At 39.9% G+C, this 14,015-nt stretch overlaps 1 pseudogene; it reads right to left on the bottom strand.

The window, feature by feature from the left end:
* Positions 1 to 12,014: 12,014 nt before the first annotated feature.
* On the bottom strand, positions 12,015 to 13,460 carry LOC105236793 (annotated as a pseudogene).
* Positions 13,461 to 14,015: the final 555 nt, after the last annotated feature.

The raw sequence follows: 14,015 nt of genomic DNA, 5'->3' as shown, positions 1-14,015 counted from the left end.
CCAAAATTAGTATTCTTTTCATAACTAGTAGTCTCTCTCTCTCTCTCTCTCTCTCTCTCACACACACACACATGCACACACACAATCTCTAATTCTATCCTTATTTCAATTCCAGCTCTACTGCTATCTACAAGTATGAACAAGTAAAACCAGAGAAAAACAGCTCTTTGGTTGAAGCAGAGGAGAGGAGATGCAAAGCCCCATTTTGGGGGTCCCCCCTCCCCCAGCAGTGGTCCACCAGACACTCCACACACTCGCTTGGACTGAGCAGAGTCCAGTTTGGAAAGCCCTCCATGCACCAGGTTACCTAGGCATGTCATTCTGACCACAGCAGCATGACACATGTGAGGCTCCTCACAGATTTACAGGGACTTTGCTGGAGGATGCTCAGGTCCTGACATTCTGCCTAATCATCTATCTTGATGACCCTGGGCCCTGCATCCCTCCAGAGGTACACTCCGTAAGCTGTCATGTTGCTGTTAAATCAACTGCTGGCCCAGGCAGCAATTAATTAATAAAGTAATGACTGAAGCTCTAGACCTTGTTCAAGTTACCTAGTCTTATTCTGATTCAGTTTTCTCATCTGTAAAATGGGAACAATAGCAATAGTATCTTCTCTGCAGTGTTATTTTATGCACTAAGCACACACTAAGCATTCAGTAAATGGTAGTTCTTTACGCTATAAAGAAAATTGCTAGGATTAATATTTTATCCCTGACAGTAGAAGCATTATACTGTTTTGGACATCAAAATTCAGGAAAATTTTCATAAGTTTGAGTATCCTTTATAATAAGTTTGAGGATAACTATAAGGGTAAAGGGACTGAAAATACTAACAGATAATGAGCAATTCTAGGAACTAAAAATATGAATCTTAGAGATAGAAAGACATCAGGGATGCATCAGAGAATCTTCAAATGTTTGGAGCACCATCAATAGAAGATGAATTTATGCTACTCTAGGTACTTATGAGAGAACTGAAATATAGTGGAACAGATAAAGGGTGGAAAGTATATTACAATTCACTATTTTGGTATTGGGAAAGCCCTTTCTAATCATGCAGAAGATTGTCATCAAAACCAGCAGTCTTCAAAATGGGGGACTCAGATCCCTGAGAGTACATTAAGATTTTCCAAGGGGTAAATGGGTATGTATAGTTTTCAAGGAATCATTTCCCAAATCCTCAACCTCTATGTGTCCTTTTCCCTAAAATGTATCTATCTAAGGTTAAAATGTATTCTTTGTCACCACTCCGACTATACAAAGGAAGAACCTACATTTGCCAATCCTCACCAACTGTGCATTATTCAGGGTATAAAAACAAAGGAATACCATGAGGTGGTATAATTCCTGACAAGGTGACAGCAAAGCATAAGAAATATTGATGGGGTGGGTGCCTTTGTGACAGACTCATTTTAAGGCTCTATGTCTATCCATATATTGATTTATTTTAGAATTAGAATTTAGAAGTGAGAAGTTGTCACAGGGATACAAGGATTCCAGTTAAATTGAAAAATGAATCAAGACTTTTTACACAAAAAGTAAACCTCATTTGTCTATTTTGATTAACAATTTGAACTGCATTTACCTGATAGATCGTATGGAAGACATATTATACAAACTGAATGAACTAAATCAATCTGATGTTCTGAAAAATATATATAAAGTACATACATGAAATTAATTCTTTGCAAATATTATGATTAAAAAGTTTAAGATGTCAAATTAAAATGTCCAAAGGAGTCCATAATTTTCCAAAATTCTTTCAGGGAATATTCAGCAGAAAAAAACTTTGAAGATTTTTATTCCAACACGTCTAAGTCCTGTGACACCATTTGGAAAGTTTGAAGTACAAACTAGACTGACCCATGAGGAGTGTTATAAAGATTTCATACTGGGGTAATAGTTAAAACCAGGTGGCTGCTCTAAGTTTTAGAAAGGCTGAGAGCCTACACACCTTTATATACCTATCAAGGTATTTTTAATCTCTCATTGCATAAACATATGCCTTATCCCTTTATATCTCAAAATAAAGCATTACTAATCAAGCTTAAGACCCATTTAAATCTGGATATTTGGACCAAAAGTCAAGATTTGTCTTGCTGTATTATCCCTGACTGCAAAAGTCATTTCACTCAGCAAATAATGTGTCCCTACCACTTGCCACCAATTGCACTAGGTGCTCAGGGTATCAGTGACCAAGGAAAAGTCTCTGTAATGAGGAACTTGCATTCTAATTACACACATGACTATATTCTGATTATCTGGCCAAAGGTAAAAAAATGCTAACATTCTTCTCTATTCCTAATATATTTAAATAAAATATCACTTGCATCAAAGAACAGAAGAATGTAAACTCTGCACACTGATGGATGAGAAGCCAGAGGAATTGATGGGTAAACATAGGTGGACCAGCAGATGTCAAATTATTCATAAGATCTTTGTGACCAACAATTCCTGGAAAATCAGTTTGGGGTCATGATCAGAAAGTCAGTGTTTCTTTTAGGTGCCTTTCGTTAGAAAGAGAAGCTGAAAATATTTCCACTGTACACAAAAAGGTATACCTAGATCAGGGTTTCTCAATCTCAGCAGTACTGGCATGTTGGGTCAGATAGTTCTTTCTTGTGAGAGACTGTCTTGTGCATTATAGACTGTGGTGGTAAACAGAATTCTCAAGATGGTCCCCCCCTTCCAATTATTCAATCAAAAGCTAATGGGGGTTGCTGTGAAGAAATTTTTGTAGGTGTAATTAAAGTTCCAAATAGGTGACCTTCAATTATGGAGATTATTCAGATAGGCCTGATCCAATCAGATGAGCCCTTTAAAAGAAGAATTTTCTCTGGCTCGTGGCAGAAGAGGAAGTCAGAGATTCGAAGCACAAGGTCAGGGTGGGGGAACTGGGGGGAATTCAACATGCTCTTGTTGACTTAGAAGATGGAGGGGGACATAAGCAAACACAGGTGGGTGCCCTATAGGAGCTAAGAATGTCTGACAACCATCAAGGAAATGGGGACCTCAGTCTTAAAACCACAAGGAACTGAATGAATTCTGCCACCAATGTCAATGAGATTAAAAAGTGGATTCTCCCCCAGAGTTTCCATATAAGAACCCAGCTTAACCAACAACTTGATTTCAGCCCCATGATACTCTAAGTAGATAACTTGGTCAAGCACCTTTCCCAATCTCCCCAGACTTCTGACCTACAACATTGTGGGTTAATAAAGCAGTGTTGTTGTAAGCTGCTACGTTACACAGAGAGAGGAAACGAATACATTTGTTTAGTAGTATCTCCAGCCGCTACTCACTAGATGCCAGTAGTACCCCTCCCTGGGGTACCATCAAAAATAGCTCTAGACATTGCCAACTGTCACAGGGATGGGGGTACAAAATCACCCCTGGTTGAAAACCACTACCCTAGACATACAACTTGTCTCTGTACAGTTAGGAAACATTGGTCCAAAGGAAGAGATGGGTATCCTGAGCCCTAACCATATTTTATGACAATTTCAATTACTATTTTCTCTGAGTTGTTGAATTTGATCAAGATGGAATGAAACCATCAGGAATTCTCTAATAAGTCAATCTATAACAAATTCAAAAAACATCAGGTCCCAGGGATCAATCAAGAGCATTTGAAGAAGAATAAATAGTTCCAACAAAAATTGTTCCGTCCAACTTAAACAAAGATTCAAGCAAAAAAAAGTGGAAGTGATCTGTTAGATTTGATTACAGCTTTGGATTTTGTTTTCTACAACACAAATAAAACATAGCAAGAGAGAAACACTTGGCTTAGGTCACAGATCTGTTGCTGGGCACACTCAGTGCTCTCGAAGTTTCTGAGGGAACAGCAAGTGACTTACTGCACATGGTGGGAGGCCATCTCAATTCCTCCTGTTTCTCTCTTCCTTATGAAGCAAACATTACTGTATTTATTTTGAGAATCAAGAAAGAAAGCCAAATGGCCTCATGCTTTTCAACCTTTTGTCTCTTACACTTTTTTTCCCCTCCATTGTCTATACCACATTTTATGCTTGCAAAAGAAAACAAATGAAACGATATTACAATATGGCTTTAAAATAGCCTGGGAGCTATCAACCACCAAGTATGATGGGCTAGGAAATACACACATGAGACAACTAAGATTTCTTCCTGCACTCTATGTTACCTTTTCTCTAGGTCAGTTGCTATCAACTATGCTTTTTATTTTTGTAACAGAACATATGGGGAGAAAAGCTGGAGTGTTTCTGAGGAAGACAAAGGCAACAATGTAGTAGAAGGGACATACTGAACAGACACATCGGATGGAATCAAATGAAACTTTACGTTTTGGTTTGTTTCAATGTATCTTTAGAGACTCCCCAGAAATAGTTTCTCTGCTGCTGAGTAGAAATTTGCTAGGTACCAGTTTTTTTGGATCACTTTTAGTTAAAAGACATTCTTATATCCTTTTAAATCAGAAAACAAGGTCAATTCAATAATTAGAATATCTACTCTCAGACACTCATAAAAATTCTAAAAACAGTTAATCACATATTTTCTCTTTCCTCACAACTGTAGCTTATTTTAGACTGAAAGCCTAGAGGCATGAAAAGAAGTAATATTTGGCTTCTTCTGTATTTCTCCGACTTGTATATCTATTCTTTTTTGCTCACCACCCATCCCTAGATTGCTAGATAGTTTATCTCTCTGCTGTCAAAGCAGAGGGAAAAAAATAGTAAAGGGATAGAAAATCTTTCCTTGGACTGTTCTGTCCCAAGATGACTGCACACTTCTGGGGCTAAGAGATGTTCAAGTTGACTCAGGGTAGAGAATTTACTCCTTGACCTGTTTACACTCCCCTCTTCACTCAGCTGTCGCTGGTGACTATTTCTTCATCCCTAGGAATCTGATATTTCTTTCAGCTTCTAGCTGCTTAATCTTAAGGGAAAACTGTGGGAAAGAGTGTTCAACACCCACCTAAGAATTTCCCCACAGAAGGAGCAAGAGAGCTGGGTGTTTACACCCTGATGGCATCTCACTTGCTGCAAGGTGTCATTTCTCAAACTTGGAGGAATTATCCCAGCAGCATATTAGAGTCCACAAGAGTAGTCCTGCCTGGGACATTAAAGCTGATGTCATGGGAGAATGTGCTCATTTAAAAAAATTTGTCTATGCAGCCTTCAACTCCTCACCGTTGGGGCAGCACCCTCAAAGTATAGGTATAATGTTCCCGATTCTGCCAGGACATATTAGCCAAGTCTTGCAGCTCTGTTGTTAATGATCCCTCCCCCCGCCTTTTTTTTTCCTGGAGCAGGGAAAATATTTTCTCAGGAGTTCAAGCTGAGTTTTGACCCTAGTTACTGTCCTAGAATCCCTGAAGGGAGTGAAGGAAAACCTTGAAGAAGGTAAGTATCATCTTATGAGGCATCTGCCTCTGCATGATTTCTAGGCAAGGAGAATCTGCTCTCCTCTAACAAGGGGAAGGGAACCATTTTCAGAGACCCAGGAATTCAGGAGAATCTGTTAATTCAAAGTTTTCAAGTACATTAGTCCCCAGTCTCCCCATCCCGGGTCTCAGGCCCACGCCCCTCCCACACCAAGGCCCTGGACTTCAGAACAGGAGACTTGCCAGGGCTGAGTCAAGTCTCTGCAATTCTACTTCTTTCACACTCAGGTGGGTCTGCTTTATAGCTACAGAAAATATGGGTTCTTTAAATATTGAATTAAAGGTTTCTAGAGAATAATTTGATGGTTAGCTGACCTGAGGTGGTATTTTCCCTTCAGTGCCACCATGACAATTAACACTAATTCCACAGTCATCATTACCATTGCCACCATGTCTAAAAAAATGCTGGAGATATTCTGTCAGTCTGTTTCCCATTCCAGTTCACCACAGATGACATAGTCATAATTGTGATGCTCGGCATGCCGGGGCTCATCATCACCTCTCTTATCACCACCAATCATAGAGCAATTTTTGTGATCTGGTTGGCAAGTTTCAGAATCCTATCATAACGGCATTCTTTCTGGGACCTCTCTGAGTGTCACCTGTCTCAGTCTGGGTTCCTCCATAAGCAGACATGGAGGAAGGCTGTGAATGCCAGGAATCTATTTGGGACTTGCCGAGAACACCAGTAAGGTAATGGGGGAAGAGAAGACATCCAGGAAAGGAGTACAACACAAAGCCCGTTACCACTCGAGTTTCATCCCACAAGGAAATTTGGGAAATACTGTCAGATGCATGCCACAGAATCATCCCAGCTTGGCAACAAGAGAATCGTGGTATTTATAAGTATACAAATACACCCCAGCTTCATGTTTTAAGAAAATCTTAGGACTGACTGCTCCAGAGGAGTTAACTCTCTGACACATCTAGCCTACTTCACCCCAGGCAGAGCGGCATGCTTCTGTTCTAGGAAAATCCTTAAGGACAGAGTCATAAGTAATTAGAAGTCAGCGGGAGCACAATGAAAGGGTAGGGTCTAAGGAATATCCGCGAAGTGCCAAGGACATCTGCTACAAGCTCCCCCACGTGGCCCACATTCACTCAGCAGGAGCCACTAAGGTACCTTTGCCCAGACTTTGAGATCAAGGACTGCAGATTCAGGCAATTTGAACAACCCTCCCCTGGATCTGCCACCAACACATCTGTCAGACTTTTGTCCTTTAGATTTCTTGCCTAAGAATGTGACCCACATACACAGAGGTCCCCTCCCCAACAAAGGCAGCAACACATACATCTACCTGTCCACAGAGCTTCTCCATATAGAAGTCAATCCTCATTTGGCCAAAGCAGAGGAGGGAAGGGGTAGACATTCAGCATAGCAACACCCAACTCCCAGGAAATATTTCAGCGATCTTCCCACTTCTCCCGTATTATAACTCTTTTTTTATCTTTGATATGGTTAAGGGACCAAGGATCACGAAGGGGGTTGTTGCATATTTCTGTTATAAATTATCACACATAAAAATGAAGACTGGTGTCACATTCTCTGTAGGAATTCCACACCTCAGTAGAAATGGGAGCAGGAAAAATGCTGGTCTGAAACCTTCTTACAGCAGCAATTGAAACTGTAGCCTCAACCAAACATCTCTAGACATAGTCTTTGAAGGGAAGAGAGCATGGAGAAATTTTTCAAAGTGATTTTACAATGGATGGTGATAAGGGTGGGAGGGGATTGTAGAGGGCACGAATATTTACCGAATACCAAGCAGTTTACATGGGCTTCCTTTTAATCTCTACAACAGCTGTTTGACCTAGGTTTGGCTAACCCCATCTGTATGGAGGAATTGGGTTTTAGTCTTGCCCAAAGCACACACTCTGTTAGTTAACTGGATCGACCCAAATTGAAATGCTTGACTGACTGGCTCCAGAGCCCACAATCATCCATTACCCCAGGGACAGAAATCACAAACTCTAAATGCTACCAGGGACCAGGAAGAGAAAATACATGTATAATATATAAGAGAATGAAAGTGGTTGAGAGTATATCCCAGTGCTGACCAAGCAAAACAAAACATCGTGGCCTTGAACTGGGTTCAGGCCCACGAACCCTCCCCTCCCACCCCGCCCTTTGCTGATTTAGACCAAGGTCAGTGAAGCAGATTTGAAGGCGGGTAATCAGGTATGGACCCTAGTTCAGCCACCACTAATTCTGAAAATTGTGATGAATCATTTAATTTCTGTGAGTCTCAGTTTCTACTTCTGTAACATGGGGATAACAAACGTCTACTTTATGATTTCAAAACATATATAGAAATTTCCACAGAAGGCGTTCTGCAAGTGGAAATTCCTATATTCTCCCATGTACAGTGGGCTGTTAGTCTTGTCCCCCTCTTCCTTTCTTTAAACTTCCCTCTCTGTTCCTAATGATTTTATTGCATAGAAAGTACAAGATGATGATAGGAACATCCGGAGTACATAGGGTTCTACACAGAGCTCGTGGATTATTTAAAATTAGGGAGGTATGGAAGGCTGGTGACATAAAAGCAATCTTGGCCTGACTCCAATACTGAATGGACAGAGAAATGCCATGTGGAAGAAGAGAGATGGCCACTGCACACTCAGGTCCAATGGGCTAGTGAGAAAGGGAAACGTGCATTATTTTTTGTCTCTAATGCCATTTGATTATTGGAAACACAGGTAAATTTTCTTTCAAATGAGTTTATGATCATTATTAACATCAAGAAACCAAAAATCAAAAAAGGACAGATACTCCAACAGACAGTCTTATATTATTTTTGTAATATAGAATACATTTTTGCATATTTTTGTTGATTAACAAAAATCTTTCGGGTATTTCTTAAATTCCACATATGAGTGAGATCATATGGTATTTGTCCTTCTCAGGCTGACTTATTTCTCTTAGCATTATATTCTCTAGCTCCATCCACATCATTGCAAACGGCAAGATTTCATTTTTTATGGCTGAATAATATTCCATTGTGTATATATATATATATATAGAGAGAGAGAGAGAGAGAGAGAGAGAGAGACGTGTATATATATAGATATAGATATATATACCACACTTTCTTTATCCATTCATCAGTCAATGGGCACTTGGGCTGTTTCCACAATTTGGCTACTGTAGATAATGCTGCTATAAATATCAGGGTGCATTTATCTCTTTGATTTAGTATGTTTGTATTCTTTGGGTAAATACCTATTAAGGCAATTACTGGATCATAGAGTAGTTCTATTTTTAACTTTATGAGGAACCTCCATATTGTTTTCCACAGTGGTTGCACCAGTTTGCAGTCCCACCAACAGTGCAAGAGGGTTTCCCTTTCTCCACACCCTCACCAATACCTATTATTTCTTGTTTTCTATTTTAGCTATCTGACAGGTGTGAGGTGGTATCTCATCGTAGTTTTGATTTGCATTTCCCTAATGATGAGTGATGTTAAGCATCTTTTCATGTATTGTTGGCCATCTGGAAGATTTCTTTGCAAAATGTCTATTCATGTCTTCTGCCCATTTTTAATTGAATTAATTGGTTTTTGGGTATTGAGTTTTATAAGTTCTTTACACATTTTGGATATTAACCCTTTATTGGATATGTCATTTGTAAATATCTTCTCCCATTCTGTAGGCTGCCTTTTAGTTTTGTTGATCCTTTCCTTTGCTGTGCAGAAGCTTTTTCTTTTGATGAAATCTCGATAGTTTATTTCTGCTTTGGTTTCCCTTGCCTCAGGAGAAATATCTAGAAAGAAGTTGCTATGGCTGGTGTCAAAGACATTACTGCCTGTGTTCTCTCGGAATTTTATGGTTTCAGGTCTCACATTTAGGTCTTCAATCCATTTTGAGTTTATTTTGGGGTATGGTGTAAGAAAATGGCCCAGTTTCATTCTTCTGCGTGTGCTGTCCAGTTTTCCCAACACCATTTGTTGAAGAAACTGTACTTTTCCCATTGGATGTTCTTTTCTGCTTTGTCAAAGATTAACCGACCATATAGTTGTGGGTTCCTTTCTGGGCTTTCTATTCTGCTCCATTGATCTATGTGTCTATTTTTGTGCCAGTATCATACTGTTTTGATCACAACATCTTTGTAATATAACTTGAAGTCTAGAATTGTGATGCCTCCAGCTTTTCTTTTTCAAAATTGCTTTGGCTATTTGAGGTCTTTTGTGGTTCCATACACATTTCAGGATTGTTTGTCTAGCTCTGTGAACAATGCTGTTGGTATTTTCATAGGGATTGCACTGAATGTGTCAATTGCTTTGGATACTATAGACATTTTAACAATATTTGTTCTTCTAATCCATGAGCACGGAATATCTTCCCATTTCTTTGTGTCATCTTCATTTTCTTTCATCTGTGTTTTATAGTTTTCAGAGTACAGGCTCTCACCTTTTTAGTTAGGTTTATTCCTAAGTATCTTGTTGTTTTTGGTGCAATTGTAAAGGGGATTGATTCCTTAATTTCTGTTTCTGCTTCTTCATTATTGGTGTATAGAAATGCAACAGATTTCTGCACATTGCTTTTATATCCTGCAACTTTACTAAATTTGCTTAACAAAACAAATGAGCAAAGTGGAGACAGAGAATGAGAGATCCAAACCAAGAAACAGACTCCTAACTATAGAGAACAAACTGATGGTCACCAGATGGGAGGTGGGTGGGGGATGGTTAAATAGGTGATGGGGATTAAGGAGTACACGTGTCATGATGAGCACTGGGCATTGTATGGAAGCACTGAATCACTATACTGTACATCTGAAATTAATATTACACTATAAGTTAACTAACTCTAATTTAAATAAAAACTTTTAAAAAACCTTTTAAGGGTAATACTTCAAAAAAAAAAAAACAAAACAAAACAAAACTCACAGTATACTTTGGAAATAAACTATACAAAACTTATTTTCTTCACCAAAAATAATAGCAACATTTTCTGTATTATTCCTAGACAAACCACAAAACATTTTTGTAGGCTTTTCAGGTTTTACTTATAAACTAAGATGAGGCAATAGATACAGATGTGGAAAAAGAAAGAAGAAAACAGTTGTCAGCACCCAGGGCCTCTGATCCTGTCTTGACCATGCAACAGAAGTGTTCAACTTACACCTGCTGAAAGGCTTATGAAGATATAACCTCAACCAAAGAATGTAAACAGCAGCAACCAGATGTGGACCAACAACAAAAGCAGGCTGTTCCATTCAAACTTTATAACGTGTTTAAGTTCATTTGATAAAAACAAAAACCTACTCTGAGATTCTCGTTTGGTGAGCTCATGTTTCTCTCACCTTCTGGTAATTCCCTTAAACTGTCCATTACAGACGTTTAACAACATACTTAAAACTCCTACTATTCAGAGGTTAGTAGTGAACCCTGTTATAACATTTTATAAAGTGTATTCTGTCCTCCCACCCCTCCTCAAAATTCATTTCTTCAAAGACTTATTTTCATAGTGTTCATTCTCAACCCTCATCATAGAAATACATAGGACCTTCAGCAATGTATGAACATGAGGAAAAAACCCTGATGTCTGGCCAATGGAGGGCTTCAAAATGGTGGACGGAAACTCCATATTTTCCCCTGTGTTCTTACTTGATTCTTTAACAGTGCAACTGAGCTGAGAGCATGCAGGATTGGGTAAGTCACTTCTGTAGGCATTAGCACGATGCTCCTCCAGGCTCTAAAATGTGATCTGTCCCATGACTGAGGTCACCAGGGATAAGATTTAAGAATTTTCAGGTGCTATACGGAGACTATCTTTAAGTTCCTGAACAGTGTACTCCACTGTTGGAACACTTAAAGTTTCCTTAGGAACGCTCAGACATTAGCTGAGATTCCAGGTTGCCTCCTGGGCTCTGCGGATGTTCTCAGGGAGTTCCTTCTGAACACCAAGGTTGGGTGCCAAATTTGTGTCTTCCACAAGCCAAAATTTATGATAAACTTCAATATGTTCCACCAGTTCACTTAGTGAACAAAGCCTCACAGTCAAATGACTGGCTGCAAAGAAAACATCAGAGGTTTGCCTTTGGAGATTTTTCCCAAAGGTTCTGTAAAAAGATAGAATATGCTCAAGAACAACAATGGTAACAATGAAATCCAAATCTGTTACTGCACTACAGAGCTCAAATGCCTGGACAGCCATAGTTATTCCCTCTCATATTTGTGTCACTATACTATCTAAACATAAAACGAGTGCTTGTAGGAGGCCCACTAAAATTTCAAAAGCATCCTTCCTGCCTGACCACCGCGGCTGGCCAATTTCCTTCTGTTTTTTACCCCTCTCTTCACTGTTCTGAAAGAGGACAGAAATTACATTGCCATGCTCTAGAGGCAGGTGTGATGATTGACTGGAAAACAACAACAACAACGAATTTTGTCAAGTGTTTCTAATGCAATGCAACAGATATTCCCCTAACAGACATTGCTTTTGCCAACCATATATTTAAGGCACAGGAAGAGCAGAGTGTGTAGATAGCTTGGGAGTATTTCTCTAAAAGTCTACAGGCAACAACAACTTCAATTTCGGGAGAAAATCCACTGGACACAGTGTAGGCCTGGCTATGACTACATCCATGTTTATGGATAACTTCTCAGTTACCATAGTGTGAAACGGCAAAGTTGAAACTTCCACATCAGCTTCATAAGGTAGGAAGCCCACAGGTCCCTCCCTCAGGTGATGGATCTGTCAGCAAACCTCACCAACACAGGCAGGTGCTCTTCCTTTGCAATATCAACTCCACGGTCAGCGATCATAGGGAGGGTCTCTCACGTCCCTGAGGTTTCTTCCTGAACACAGCTCTCACAGATGTCTAGCACCTGTGTCTGCTCTTCCCTGCTGGGGTCTCAAAGAGCTTCCTCAGCACCTCTTCATCTGAATCCATCTGGTACCTCAGCAGGGCTTGAAGGCTATCAGGAGTAGACAACGTCTAGAATTTCATCAGCCTCGTGTCCACCCAGAGGTAAGTAAGTTTGGGTTTCTCATAAGAATCAAATTTCAAAAAAAGATTTTGACTATTCTTTGTTTTCCTTCTCTTCAAGGGTTAAAGGTAATGTCTTCATCCTATTCTTGGCCCCTTTCTTCTGCACTGGGGTTCTAAGCATTGCTGTTATTTCTTTGTTTCTGTTTCTATTTAGAAGTTTCATAATTTTTGTTTGTTTCAGTGTCCTGATTTCATCTTTGCCCAATTCTTTTGTTTTCTGTATCTACTCTGTGGGTTGTTCAGATGTCTGGTAAGATCCAGTACCTCTAGTATTGCTTTATCTTAAAGAACCGTCCTATGGGAGCCTGGGTGGCTCAGTCGGCTAAGTGACCTGACTCCTGATTTCAGCTCAGGTCATGTGAATCTCAGGGTTGTGAAACTGAGCCCCATGTCCAGCTCTCCCCTCAGCAGGGAGTCTGCTTGAGATTCTCTCTCTCTCTCTCTCTCCCTCTGCCCCTCCTCCGCCCTCTCTCTAAAACTAATAAATAAATCTTAAGAACTGTCCTATAAGGACTAGGTCTACAGATCATAGTGGTCTCAAAGTGTTTGGTCCATCATCTATAATGTTTATTTACTTAATCAGTCATTTTATCTTCTAAGTTTGTTCTCGTTACAATTATCCACCTACTTCTGGCATCTGGCAAGGTTCTGCGGAAACCTGAGGGCAGGTCTGAATGCTCTGCCACACACAGCTGGGGGTGGCACAGAAGTTGAGCATCTTCACTGCCCTTGACAGGCCCAGCCCTCTCCTCCCCGTGTCCTCCAAGCAGTCCACCCGCCTGTCCTCAGCTTGGCAGGTGCCTCAAATGTAATGGTTTTATCTTTCGGAATTTGATTAGACAATCCAAAGAAACTGACTTTTTTCCTTCTTTAATGAGAGGAAAAAAGCAAACTCTTGGGATTATCATAGTATCAGATCTCACAACCACCTCTTGCTCTTAGATTGAGGTTTCCAGCAAGGACACTGAAACGTAATACATTGTAATCCATTGTTTAAATCAAGTATTATGTCAACGGAGCTCATTTGTTTCTCAGAACATTAACACAATTCAAAATTATCTCCACCTCCGTCATTCTTTGCTAACAATAGCCAGTTGCCTCTTAGTTCTCCACCACCATCTAGGAATTAATTCACTAGAAGCAGAACCCAAGGAGAACTTAAGAAAGCTAATGTCCTCCCCAGACCCATAATCAGTTGCTAGTTCAACAGTGACAAGGCAGGAACCCTGTTTAGCTGCACTGTACATGTGAGATAGAGAGAAGTGGTCTGTGGAGTTTACTGACCCAAAGACCTGGGCATACCTCTCTTATAACATTTATCATAGTCCTGAAGTTATTTACCTACAAATACAACTCCATCGTTGGACAGCAAGGCCCTAGAAGGCAGGAATCATGTCTGATTTCTCTCTCTAGTATCTAGAATAGATGCATCATAAAGAAAAGCCTCATACTCACTCCCATAACAGCTGTTAGCCTCCTTCCAAAAGTTGTGCCTTTTCAGAAAGAACTGAGCAGATGGATTTGAGTTTTGCTTTTTCCATGTCCTCTGGTTCATCTTTCTGTGGAGGTGATGATGGGGATCGAAATGGTCAAAGGA

This window comes from Ailuropoda melanoleuca, chromosome 8 (assembly GCF_002007445.2).
Source record: "Ailuropoda melanoleuca isolate Jingjing chromosome 8, ASM200744v2, whole genome shotgun sequence".
NCBI lineage: Eukaryota > Metazoa > Chordata > Mammalia > Carnivora > Ursidae > Ailuropoda > Ailuropoda melanoleuca.
This window is presented reverse-complemented; position numbering and strand designations above follow the sequence as displayed.